Source organism: Mesoplodon densirostris, chromosome 6 (genome assembly GCF_025265405.1).
Source record: "Mesoplodon densirostris isolate mMesDen1 chromosome 6, mMesDen1 primary haplotype, whole genome shotgun sequence".
Classification (NCBI taxonomy): domain Eukaryota; kingdom Metazoa; phylum Chordata; class Mammalia; order Artiodactyla; family Ziphiidae; genus Mesoplodon; species Mesoplodon densirostris.
In genome coordinates this window covers 106938932-106952822 of record NC_082666.1, presented here as the reverse complement: position 1 = coordinate 106952822, position 13891 = coordinate 106938932, and the positions used below count along the sequence as shown (strand labels likewise).

General features: G+C 39.7%; 1 long non-coding RNA gene and 1 pseudogene across 1 annotated transcript in view; one reads left to right on the top strand and one right to left on the bottom strand.

The window, feature by feature from the left end:
- LOC132492652 (uncharacterized) overlaps positions 1–13891 on the top strand; it is a 406999-nt gene that overhangs the window by 212575 nt on the left and 180533 nt on the right. The window lies entirely within an intron of this gene.
- On the bottom strand, positions 4650–8577 carry LOC132492338 (3-hydroxyisobutyrate dehydrogenase, mitochondrial-like; annotated as a pseudogene).

The following is a 13891-nucleotide window of genomic DNA, read 5'->3' as shown; positions in this document are numbered from 1 at the left end:
GCAATGGGAAGTCATGGGGCATAATGGACCTTGCAAAGGCTCTGGAATCCATCTCTTACTTATGGTCTTTGAGACTCAGGCTCCTCCTCTATGTAGTGTGCATAAAACTTAGTGGAGATAGAACACTAGGGACACAGAAGGTCAAAGCAGGTATTTACTACGACTTTTCAAATATCTTCCTTTAGGAAAACAAATATATTTTATTTGCAATGAGGCTTTCTTGTGAATTTTATTCTTCTAAAGAAAAACATTTTTAGTAAACAATTGATTCGTTTGCCTCCCTGTGCTACTTTATTGACAATACTCAGGTAGGGGTGGTTTTCTCTCAAGCAGTTAACTCCATGTGATTTGTATTTCAGACCTTCCTAAAAGCATGTTTTCCTGCTCTTTCTTTCCACCCCATCCCAGCTCTACTTAAAATATTGTGATCCTCTATTAAAATGCACAGAACCCTGGGAAAATAAGGAGAAGCAAAATGTTTGTCACTGCCAGCTCTGGTATGCATATATCAGAGAATAAATTATAACTGATGAAGACAGAAATGGGACCCATATCTGTCTGACTTCAGAAACCAGAAGTGTAGCTACTACAAGCTGATGAATTGGAACTCAGATCAAGGCCTAGAGTGGAGAGGAGTCTTCTGATCAGAAGGGGAAAGTAAACAAAGGGCAGCGTTTAATTATTTAATAATAAGTAAGAGAATGACTATGGTGTTTTTACAGAACAGGATATAATATTGAAATAAAAACCCCCAAAGTGACACAGAAACATAATGCAATCCTCTTAAGCTACAACCCTTCCTAAACCAAACCATACCATTCTCTTCACACAGCCTGGAAAGTCAAAAGAAAGGGGATACTGATCTGCATCACACTGGCATTAGAAGCAGATCTAGTTTTAATGAAGTTTTACTTCATGGACTGAAGTTTCCCCCCCAAAAGGGTAAGCTTTCTTCTCAAGAAACATCACTGTGTAATAATCAAGGAGCCAGGGATGGTGATATTAATTGTTCTAAGTACAGGGATTTGTTTTGCAGAAAAAAGTACCAATCAGAAAGAGAACTGACCAATAATTACTTAACAAAACTGCTTCAGAAGTAGATTTCTAAATCTACTTTTAGATTAATTGATAGTTAGAAAAATCTTACTAAGTTTATTCGTTTAGAGGAAATCTGTGCAAGCCTCTGAAACCAAGAGGTATTGTATCAAAAGAGATAAGGTCACTAGACACTTATGTAAGAGCTACTTCTTCCTCAAATGGCCACCATATAGTCATTTCTATTACATTACCAAGAAGTAACAATGCACCTTTAGGAAACTAGTATGAAAGAAAAACATAATAAAATTTTTTGCAGGTGACTCTCTGATCTCATAGGTGTGTGTTAATTTTCCAAAGTTGGAACTGGATCCCGCCTTTACAAAATGCTCCTTGAAATATCACATTGAAAATCTTCTCTTTTACTCCTTACTGTAAACACTGTATATGTTTTTAAGAAGACCAATAAAAAATATGGACTATGGGGCTTCCCTGGTGGCGCAGTGGTTGAGAGTCCGCCTGCCGATGCAGGGGACAGGGGTTCGTGTCCCGGTCCAGGAAGATCCCACATGCCACGGAGCGGCTGGGCCCGTGAGCCAGGGCCCCTGAGCCTGCGCGTGCAGAGCCTGTGCTCTGCAACGGGAAGTGCTACAGCAGTGACAGGCACACGTACCGCAAAAAATATATATATATATATATGTGTATATATATATATGTATACATATATATATGGACTATGAAATTATTTTTCCAGTAGTGAAATTATGGAGAATACGACTTGCATTTCTACTGTATTCCTGCAAAAAGAGGAAGTCCTTTTCCACAAAGACTGTCATCAATGTTAACTCTGGGAGAGAAGTATTTGTAGTTGTCTCATGCTTTGTGGTGACAGACTCTCACTTTTCCCCGTCTCTATTGTGGGTAACAGGGCACACTTTGGGCTGAGAATTCATGCTGTGGTCGGAAAAGAAAGAAACGAAAAATACCCTCACTAACACTGCTCTTTAACAAGTTCATCAAATGGGCCTCAGGCATTCTAAACAGCAGCAATTAAAAAATAACTTTAGATTTCATACATTGCTTCCAGTAGGATGAAAGCTGAGGTATGTTAACTTTAATTTTATGGTTTGGGTGAATACAGAGTTCGATTACTCCCTGTCAAAGCAGAAATCAGCCTTTTACAGGGAATAAGTGCTAATTAAGCAAAACAGAGTAAGCATGTTATATGAAGTATATTTGTTTCTTTCCTGTGCACTTTGGCTGCACAAGCTCTAACCACAGTTTCCGGAGCGACCATCAGTGCTCCCTAAGAATGCCAATGCAGTGTTCCGTCTAGTTAGTGGGGTGCAGAGACCAGTCAGAATGCTGATGCTTTCCACAAAGGAGATGGGGCTAGGCAGGCAAATGCAATCAGGGAGTATTATCTCTGTCTTGTGTGCCTGCTACAAAACAGTGTCCTCTCAAGACTACTCTATCCCTTCTTTGCTTTATACGTGTATGTGTAAGTTTGTATATGTAAGCTTTACAAGTCTCTCATAAGAGAAAACTAAAAATGCCCAGGAAAAAGACAAAACTGCTTCAACAGAGAAAGGTCTCTCTGTTCCAGTTGAAGAGGATATAGAGTTAATAACAGGAAATATCCATCCCCTGAAACTGTATGAAACATGGATGCTTCCACAATTTACTCAAGGTCTCACTGACCAGGCTGTAATTTTAATTATTATTTCTTATGATTATGGTAGATAAAATGTCTCAGTAGTATGCTAAAACTCTTTAACACCTGTTGACCTTTTTTCTTGATAGCTTTCCTCCTGCCAGGCTCCAGCCAACAGTAGCAGTAACAGATATCCAGATCTTAAGAGGATAGAAGTATAATGGTGCACTGAATATGGAAAGGAAGAACCAGTAATGGTTCCTATACATTCATAACACGAATCAGCATCAAACTAAGGGAAAAAGCTTCCCCAAGAAGAAGTTGACAGCAAATAGTTTCGCCTCTTAATGCATTGAGGAAACAACTTTGAAGTTATCCATAGCCACCGCTTCTGAAGCGACCAGTAGCTTTGCAACTATTAGTTTACTTGTATTAGATTAATTTATATTAGAGTTTATTTAATGTAATTGCTCACAAATTTTAAACCATTTTGTAGAGTAGTGTTCTGTATCTGTTTAAATGAAATGCTTTCCTAAGCTCAAGATCAGTGTTTTTATGTTGTGTAAATTATGAAATTGCTGTGGAATATCTGGTAAACTTGATAGGAAACCCCAGATGTCAGCACTTTGCTGGGCAAGATTTAAAGTGGCCCACACCATTAACCCTCATCAGGAGCAGTAGCAGTGGGCTAAGTCATAAGGGCACGCCCATCCATTACATTCACCCAGGATACTGTGAGTGAGAATCAAAGGGCAGTCAGACAGAGACCTCTATGCTCAGATTCCACTGCCAAGAAATGGCCTAAGTCAGCTCTTGTTGTTGAAGAAAATAACCCTTTAGGAATCAGACTGAATCCTATTTTAAGTTTTAGAGGAGGAAGGATACTATTTAAACATTGATGAAATGTGCCTCTCTTTTTTTATCAGCATAGAAATTTATTTGAATTCAAAATAATATGGTTATATTTAGCATAGTGTAATAATTATCTAAAGCACATATCATTGCTGGCTCTGAAACAGTTCGAAAGATGTCATTCTTTTGAAGTAAAAAATATGCAGTAAAAATGTACAAGGAAGCAAAAATATGAAAAAAAACAAGTTTGCTGAGTATGGGAAGTTGTTACAAGATGGGCACACCAAGATAATTGTAACAGAGTCCAAATTACATAACATGCAGCAAGGAGTTCTCTTGCTTTAACAACTCCTAGAAAATAAACCAGTAATCTCAATGCAAGAATATCACCACTGGGATAACAGGACACATTTTCTGAGGCACACAGGTAGTAATTCACTATACTTCCCCTTTCTCTAATACCTTTTCTCACACCAATTTCTTTTCTTTCCTCGAGGATAGATTTTATCCTGTTGAAAACAATTTTAGTTTTATTTGTAAAGTGGAGTAAATAATATCCTGAGTGAAGTAGGCAGCGTTTTAGCTGAAGATGCTCAGGAATCAAACTTTTGAAAAAGGCCAATCAGCTAGCTAGCTAGCAGTTACCATCAGTGGCTTGCAGAAAAAAAAAATTACAGATGATATGTTTGTTAAATAGATAAAAAGAATAAGCAGTTTAAAATGGGTGAAAAATCCCAGGATCTATTGTGACCTAGACCAGAGGTCCCTAACCTTTTTGGAACTAGGGACCGGTTTCCTGGAAGCAAATTTTTCCAGGGAGGTGGGGGCAGGGTGTGTGGGGTTCAGGCGGTAATGTGAGCCATAGGGAGCGGCAGATGAAGCTTATAGCTGGCTTGCTTGCGACTCACCTCCTGCTGTGCAGCCCAGTTCCTAAGAGGCTGCGGACTGGTACCCATCCGAGGCCAAGGGGTTGGGGACCCCTGACCTAGACACTCAAAAGCAGACAGTTGACCTTTGATTAAGCCCATTTTCCTGTGGAGTGAGCCATAAGGGGCTCCAAGACACAGTTTGGTTTCAATGTTTCAGTGTTCACAGCCAGAGGGCAAACTCAGAATGTCTCCTCCTCTTGCAAAAACTGGACCACGAATGAGAAGTCTTTTTTTGAGTAGCCCTTCACGCACAACATCCCTGCGGATCTGATGGGCTTGACTGCCCAGAAGGATTGGGCTCTTCGTGCTGCTAGCAGAGCCTCATGCTAATCCCAGATCCTTAGCCATGAGTGTTGCTCCAAATCCGCCCTGATAGTAATTAGCCAGGTGAACTCCATCCATCACCCCAGGTACAGGATTGTAAGTGTCACTTGACCAACATCGTCCTAAGCTCGTATTTAGGATTTTAGCCAAGAGTTTTGGGTCAAGCCCTAACCTGAGTCCCAGATTCATAGCTTCAGCAGTTCCAATCCTACTAACAGCTAACAGCAAGTGTTTGCAGATCTTCGAAGCCTGGCCAGTCCCAACAGCTCCACAATGCACCACATGGGAGCCCATGCACCACAGCAGCTCAACCCCTCCCATCCTAAATGTGAGGTTGCCAGACCGAGCCATTCCCACACCACCAGAAACAGGGGCATCCGAGAAAACTGCTCCCATTTTCTCAACTTCTTTGGCCAATTCTCTCAAAACCATAGGATCAACAGTACTGGAATCTATTAATAGTCTTTCTTCACTTTTTTTTGAATTCCATTTGCTAGAGTATAAGCTTCTAGCGCATTGATGCACTGTAATAATTCTGTCACCTTTTTCGGCTACATCCGCTGCAGAAGACACTACCGAGTCCACTTGCATCTAGAAGCTCTTTGCATGCATCAGGGAACACATCAGCAATAGTGAGTGGCTAGCCATGTTTCAAGAGCTCTTTTGCCATTGGATTCCCCACGTTGCCTACTCCAGTGAATCCAACTGGAGTCTTGGAAGCTACTGACCTAGAACACAGCGCTGCAAGGCTGGCCACCGACGGCTGCTGCAGACGACTCACTGTACCAGAGGCCGGAGGTGGCTCCACGGAGACGGAAGGAGGCTGACACGTTGCCCGCGCCCCTCCTTCCCACGGTGACCTCCTCGACTCCCGGCTCACCCACTGGCTGCTATAGGGTGCGTGGTGCGGAGGGCCGGCTCGGCTGTGGCGATTCTTAATACCTCTTTGTTACTAGGTTACACATACAATTTCACCTAGTGAGCAATTTAACAGAAGGAATTTTTTTCTACGGCATTTTTGTGGCACAGCAGATAGAAGCGAGGTCACTATTTCTTTGAAAAACTGAACTAAAAACTTATAGAAAGTCATGATTCATTCTACAAATATGCTGAGTCAAAGAAATGTGGAAATTGATGCGATGGAGGAAGAGCGCTAGACTTCCCTGATGCTCAACTGGGACCTTTCTTCTGGTGTCAGAACATGGTTGTGTAACTCCTTTAATCCCAGTGGATTTTCCAAAAATTCCAGAATCTTCAGATTTTGGTAGCCCCTGTTTACTGCCTTTGCCCCCCCATGCCAAACCCCCACCCCACCCCGCACGCATTTATTTTTTACCAGTTGTCCTCCGGGGTGCTTTTCTTTATATAGCTATTGCAGCAGTTTGTTAGACTACTGACCCCCAGTGCAAATGCCCCTCCCCCCCCCCCGTTTTCTCACCCTGTGTAGTTTTGTTCCACCTTGACCTGGGTTTGGTCACATGACTTGCTTTGGCCCAATGGCATATCAAGAGCTGAAGCTTGGAGAGTACTCGTGCTTTAGGGCTCGTCCTCATGGAAACCTGACATGTTAGGATGCCTGGCTAACCTAGTGGAGAATAGGTCCAGGCCACAGCCAGCACCAATGGCCAGACATGTGAAAGCAACCAGCCCCAGTCCAGCAACCAGATGATGGCAGCCTCACTAGTCACCTCAGGTGAAAGCAAGATAGGTCCACCCAGGGGATCCCAGCCCATTCTGCTGATTCACAAATTGTGAGGAGATAAAGTGCCTGCTGTTTTAAACCACCAAGCATAGGAGTAGTTCATCACACAGGAAGAGATATAACTATCTTCACTGTTAGATTATCTTCCCATTTTATACCATGTTTCCCCTCAAACGACTGTTCCTTTTTCCAAGATTCTAGAAAAGAAATAACAACCGATGAGGCTGATAGAGCCTTAACATTTTTTAAAAGCTTTTAAAATAACTATGTTAATAAAATCAATATTTATTTGATCACAAAATTATTTTCTTCAGTTGCCTTAAGAAGTAATGCAGAATTGTACTAAGTTTATAAATCTGGAGGCTCTAAAAATGTGTTATTCCTTGGATTCAAGTCCTAGTGTACTTTATGTGGGCATTCACGTTTGCAAAATGATTCCAGGAAATTTGCGATTTCATTTTACAACTTTGGCCTAAGGAGTCTTATGATATTTTACCTGAGAAAAATAATATATTAATTCCACTTTCAGCTATTAAACCCATGGCTTCCTGTATTTTCTAAATTCCCTATCAGTAAAGAAGACTACGTATAGCGTACAAGACTGTCATGATTAGGAGGAAGGTAGTACAGAAAGAACCTGTCAAATTAGGCCTTGCCCAGTCATGTCAGTATACTAACGTGGGGAGCCACAGGCAGCTTGAAGCCTGGAAAAAAGACAGATACAATGTAATGATTATCCTAAGGATCCGGATAATGATTCCTATGATTTTGTTTTAAATATTAATGGCAGAGGATTCTGGGGAAATGATGGTGGCTACAGAGAAGATTTTTATCCCTGAATATGCCACCCCTCCCCTAAATACACAAGCCCCCACCCCCACAAAGAAGAAAGAAAAGCATCTAGGATAGCAAGATCAAAAACCCACAGACAACATCTACAACAAGGTGTCCACATTAACTGCAACATACAGCCAGGTAGGAACAAATCAACAACGGGAAAAAGACCTACATATGTGTATCCCAAGGTGTGTGGGAGGAAGACGAGGGAAGGACTCTCTCTCTCTTTCAGGAGAGCCAAAGGTTACTATGGTTCACGAACTCACTGAGATTGAAAAACTCACTGAGAACAGCGGCAGAAACCGGGAGTGAACGTTGCAGGCTCCACTTTGCAGCTGAGTGCAAGAACTTTGAAATGTTCTGAGGATGCCAAGTGTTCTGGGGTCTGTGAAACCTTGACACCTATCAAACCAAAGCACCATTCCAGAACAAATCCCCATACTCAACAAGGACAAGAAAGAGGAGCCCTGGGTAAATGGGCAGAGGAGGGCCGAGGAGGAAGATTTTAGAAATTTTAAGGTCATTTTTAAAAATTATGTTGTGAAAATAATAGAAGATAGTGAGCCCTGGAGTTCTGAAGCTAGAAATTATATTCTGATCTATGATTCCCTCCTAAAGTGGAAACTTGTTTCATTTAAAAATGAGTGACAGAAGAGTATTCCACTCACATCCTGTAGAAAATCAGTGAGAAAAAAAAAGAAAAAAGAAGGGTGAAAAGAAAGTTCCAGCAAATCCTGAAAACGTGACAGAAAGACACGTCCACAGAACAAATGAAATTTATTGCCTGATATTGAGGAAAAAGTAAAAGAAATTTTAAAAGGAATAGAAACTGGTTTTAAGAAAAACATAAAAGAAATTAGAAAAATTCAGAAATGAAGTGACTGGAGAATAGCAAGATTTGAAAAGGTGAAAAAATTCAGTAAGTAATTTGTTTAAAAAAAATCATGTCCCGAGAGAAGGTTAAACTAGAAGGAACACAAGTTTGAATAAACACAGTGGATAATGCCTCCTTGGAGAAATAGCTGATTTCAAATGCAGCATAAGAAATGAACAAGATGTTCCTGTTACACCTTGTCATACAAGAGAGCTGGGAAGACTTCAAAGACTACTGTGGTTGTGTGGAAAGGACTCAGGAGCCAACTTGAACAGGATCCGTGAACCTAAGAGGGGACAATCTCTGCATCGATATTTATAACCACCTCACTGAAAACAACAACAAAGAAAGAAAATACCTCATTAGTCATCTTCGGAAGCTATTTTGGAGTCAACCTTTCTCTCTCCTGTTTTTTCTTTTTTTGTAAAACTGGTAAATAAAATAAAAGAAACATTTATTCTTCCTTTCCTAATTAAACTGTAACTCAGGGCAACCAAGTAGTTGATGAAATCATCTTCTAGCTAGTAAATGAATAATAATCTAATTAGTAGAATATCACCATTTGGTACCCTTAAGAAATTAATGGATCTAGACATTGATCATTAATGGCTGCAACGTCACAGTAAGACAGACACTTTATAGTTCCTTTTGGAATTCATCAATATTATCTATGAAGTAAACTTGACAAAAAATCACACCTGAATTATGTCAGTGCTCTAGATCTATCTACCAACTGACAGTCAATACATGGGCCAAAGGAGCATGATAAATATATAAGCATAAAGGGGATGCAATCAGCATAATCCAGACAGTTGGGAACCCTACTGGATGAATGCTTTGAATTCAATGACAAATACTTGCAAGAAAAATGAGCAAATTGAGTTCTTTTAAACCTATACTTTAAAAGAAATTGTGTTTGGATCAGCAATCAAATAAATAATGGTTATTAAAATGAAAATACATTTATAGGACAATCAAGGAAACATGAACTGACTGGCTATTTGTTGATATTAAGGAATTATTATTATTTGCGGATGTGTGATCATGACATAGTTGAGCTTAAAAAGGGCAGTTCGTGCATTTTAGAAATATGTATACTGACGTTTTCACTGAGAAAAAGAAACCTGGGATTTGCTTTAAAATTGCTGGGGATTATGGTGGTAGTAGTTAGAGAGGGGACAGAGAAAATGTATTGGCCTGAAATGGACATGTGATGAGAACAACTGAGGAACGTTTCTACTTCTTTCTTTTTACTTCTGTAGATGTTTGAAATTTCCCATACTAAAACATGTTTTATAAATGTAGATGGCTTGCAATTTGCTCTTCTGAGCTCTCAGGAGGCAAAAAGCCATTCTTAAATTAGGAGCTTTCTTCTCTAGCCAAGAATTCTAATGATAATTGTGTCCCAACTGGCCAGTGCACTCAGATTGCTCTGAGATCTGTTGGTGGAAAAAAATAAAGAGGCTCTTTAGTCTTAGAAGAAAACAACAAAGAGTAAAGGCTGCTGCTAGGTCTAGGGCAATAGTGTAGTATCAGTATAAGACAAAATATTAGTTTCTTCCAAAATCCACTTGTTACTACTGTGTATACTTTTGCAGCAAAATATCTTTTCTACATTGTCAGCATTAAAGTAAATTTACTATTTAGGGGGCATTTAAATTATCATATACTCAAAGCCTAGAAAGAATCCCCTAGGCTGAAATGACATTAAATCTTATTTTGGCCATTGTAGTGTATTCTCCAGTCCTACCTGCTTTGTCTATAACTGTCCTAAAAAGGTGTGAGGAGATCTGCCAATATTAATGCCAGGATTCAAAATGAGTTCTTTGCAGCTTGCTTCCTTCAGGATCTTCTGCCCTCAGACCCATGTATTTACTTAATGCCTCAGATTATTGTATATGTCACATCTTTCCAACTAGAAGACAAGCTCCTTTAAGGGTAGTGACTAGTCTCATCAACATCGAATTTACTCCAACACCAGTGCTTTCAAAATGTGTGTTGCTTAGTATATGTCTGACCGTAAGAAGTTATAGAGACAATTCTACTCTAACTAAATAATAATGATAATACTACTACTATTTCTACTACTACTGCTAATAAAATGTATGAAATAGAGTATAAATGGGAAAATAAAGATAACACTGGAAATCCCAGACTATAAAATGAATGATCCCAAAGCCACTTGCCAATCCATTGACTGTAAACAGTTACTTGTGAATTGGTCAACATTTAAATGCATAATTGAGAGAAGGATTAAAACAAATTTTATTACCAAAAAACACAATTTTTATACCTACAATTTTTGAGCTCAACTAATCTGTAGTTTTAACAGAAATAGATGAGATTCCAAGTACTCATTCAGGTTCTTAAATGATCCATTCCCTATCTTTCCTTATGAAACAATCAGTTATAACTCTAATCATTTGTCAAGGATTCACCAATCTCTACTTCCTTTATTTTCCAAGGTTTGGTATCATTACAAAATTAAGTCCTTTGGCGGAATTTAATACTTTCAAAATCCCTCATCAATATTATTCACTGGGATAAAATCATATGAAAATTTTAAAAACACTGACTATGTGCTGAGAAATGTTCCTTCAGTGATTCACTCCAGGTGGAGACTAGCATTCAGGCTGCACCTGAGGTAGAACTTGAATTCCAAAGTGGACCTTTAAACCACAGCTCATCTTCTCTTTTTAAAACCATTAGAAATAAGCCTGTTGCCTGACCTTTGAGATTCTGCAAAGAGACCATATTTACATCTTTTGTCTCTTTTAACTTCCCTAGTCCCCTTCTCTACTTTTAGAATAGTGATTCCCAGGTAAGTACAATGAGTTCAAACAGTGTGGTTAAAGGGGTAATTAGTCTGCTCTGCAGCCAAGTTACTCACAGAATAAATAAGTTGGCTTTCACAGTTGTTAGTTTCTTCCTGGGCTTTGTTTAGAGGGGTCTCAGCTCAAGCAAGCAGCCTGTCAGCAGCCTGAAATAACTCTGTGGAAATCTAATGGCATATATGTAAAATATGTCTATGAAACCTTTTATTCAATCTTAGATGCATAATTTTACTACTTCTTTAGGCCTGGAAAAGGATATTCAGCTACAAAAGGACAGAAAAGAAAATGTGTATAATGCCTCATGCCTGCCTCACACCCTAGAACCTTATTTTACCCGTTTCATCAGAAAATGATGTATACTGTAAGAAACATTTTTTAAATTATTTGATCAAATATTTAAGTGCACTAAGTCTCTGTATTTCTTAAAGCAAATATAGTTACCTTTCTGTCCCTTTCTAAAAGAAAGCAAAAGATACAGTTCTTTTTTCTTAAGACTCAGGGTTTATGGATATTAATTATTACACTATATTGACACCCAGACATGTTTATAGGAGGCTTTTGAGACATACAGAGCTATTTATTCCCATACCAAATGGCACTTCTTTTTCCTCTGCCTTCTGCTTGTATTTTTTCTGTTGTGATTATATCCTACTGAGGCTGCTACATGTCTTTGTTTGATTTGAGGTTCTAAAGGTAAGACTGTATAGTCTCCTTTTTACAGAATAATAATGGGTTTTATGACTGTTTGCCTTCAGAAGCCTCCTTTTCCACTCATTCTCATTTCCTATCTATGGTGAGGTGTCTAAAACAGATGAGTTAGTTCTGAACTGGTGACATATAAATCAATTATTATTTGATTCATATTCAAAGCAGCTCCTCCTAAAATAGTGGCCTTCCTGTCCGTGGGATGTAGTCTAACCTACTGCCTGGATCTACACCCACCAACATCCATATTTTGTCTACTGTTACCTTGGACACTTGTAGGAACTGAGTGGGTTTCTGTTTCTATAGTGTCCATTGACAGACAAATGAATAAAGAAAATATGGCACATATGTAGAAAGGAATGTTATTCAGCCTTAAAACATAAGGGAATCTTGCCATTTGCAACAACTTGGATGAACCTTGAGGGCATTATGCTAAGTGAAATACGTCAGAGAGAGAAAGACAAACACTGCATAATCTCACTTTTACGTGTAATCTAAAAAAGCTGCTCTCACAGAAACCGAGTAGAATGGTGGCCATCAAGGGCTGGGGAGTGGAGGAAATGGGGAGTTGTTGGTCAAAGGGTATAACCTTCCAGTTATAAGATGAATAAATCCTGGGAGTCTGATGTACAGCATGGTGACTATAGTTAACAACACTCTATTGCATACTCAAAAGTTTCTGAGAGGGCCTCCCTGGTGGCGCAAGTGGTTGAGAGTCCGCCTGCCGATGCAGGGGATACGGGTTCGTGCCCCGGTCTGGGAGGATCCCATATGCCGCGGAGCGGCTGGGCCCGTGAGCCATGGCCGCTGAGCCTGCGCGTCCGGAGCCTGCGCGTCCGGAGCCTGTGCTCCGCAACGGGGGAGGCCACAACAGTGAGAGGCCCGCATACCGCAAAAAAAAAAAAAAAAAAAAAAGTTTCTGAGACAGTAGATCTTACGTGTTCTCATCACACACACACACACACACACACACACACACAAAACGTAATTAATTGTGTAAGGTCATGGATGTGTTAACTAACCTTATTGTGGTAATCATTTTGCAATATATACATGTATCAAATTATGATGCTGTACACCTTAAACTTATACGGTGTTATATGTCAATTACATCTCAATAAAACTGGAAAGAAGAAAAAGATTCAAATGGAGAAGGGTGAGGCTGGTAGAAAAAAGCCACTGCCTTGAGCAGTACCGAGGTGGGCGGAAAGCCATGGGGCTCTATTAGCACTGCTGGGGAGGCTCTGTTCCCACGTGTGGGGAGGGGGTAGGACAGCACAGCTGTGATCCTTATTGCAGACCCTAGGCAGCCTCAGGCAACTTTCCAAAGTTAGATGCTGAAAACCAATAAATGAAATTATAAGGAACAATTACATAAATGTCTTTATTCTACTTCTGGTCCTCTTGGCAACTTTTTCCATCTAAAAGCTGCGCCCTGCAGTTCTCAAAGCAGGAACATTAACATGGATCAGAAGTTTCCAAACTTTTCATCATCAACCCCTACACCAAAAGAAAAGTTGAAATTTTATGACCCCTAGTATATGAAGTATCTTGTGTGTTTTTAATATTTATCAAGAGAACATTTAACGGTTAGCTACTATGTGCCAAAAGAAAATAAAAATAAGACACAGACTTTAAATGCAGACTTTGTTCCGGTATTCTTCTTCCTTTTAACTTCAGTATAAGAACTATTGAGCTATTTGCTGTCCCAGTAAGGGGAAAAGCAGACGATTACAGAATCCTGTGATCTCTTCCCAAGTTTGCAACTATAGGGTTGGTCCTAGAATTGCTCAATAACTTTGTATTTTGATTTAAGGGGAAACTAAAAGAACTTCCTGTCCCAAAGTAACTCTGCTTTGCGGAGACTGGAGGTGCCGTGCAACTGACTTAAGATACTGTTTATTTGTTTAAACAGTTAAATAAGTAGTTTCTATTTAACAAGTGAGCACAAATTTTCACAACAGTACCTACCCCATGACATAACTCAGACGAAAACTCTGAGGGAAAGGAAAACTAGATGGGCAAAAAGTCCAGGTTCCATCCACTGTACATGGGATATTGATAGGCTTGTAAAACTTACAGAGGTACCTGGGGGTACCCAGGAACCCTGGGTATTTAGTATACAGATCAGCAAAGGATCGTGGA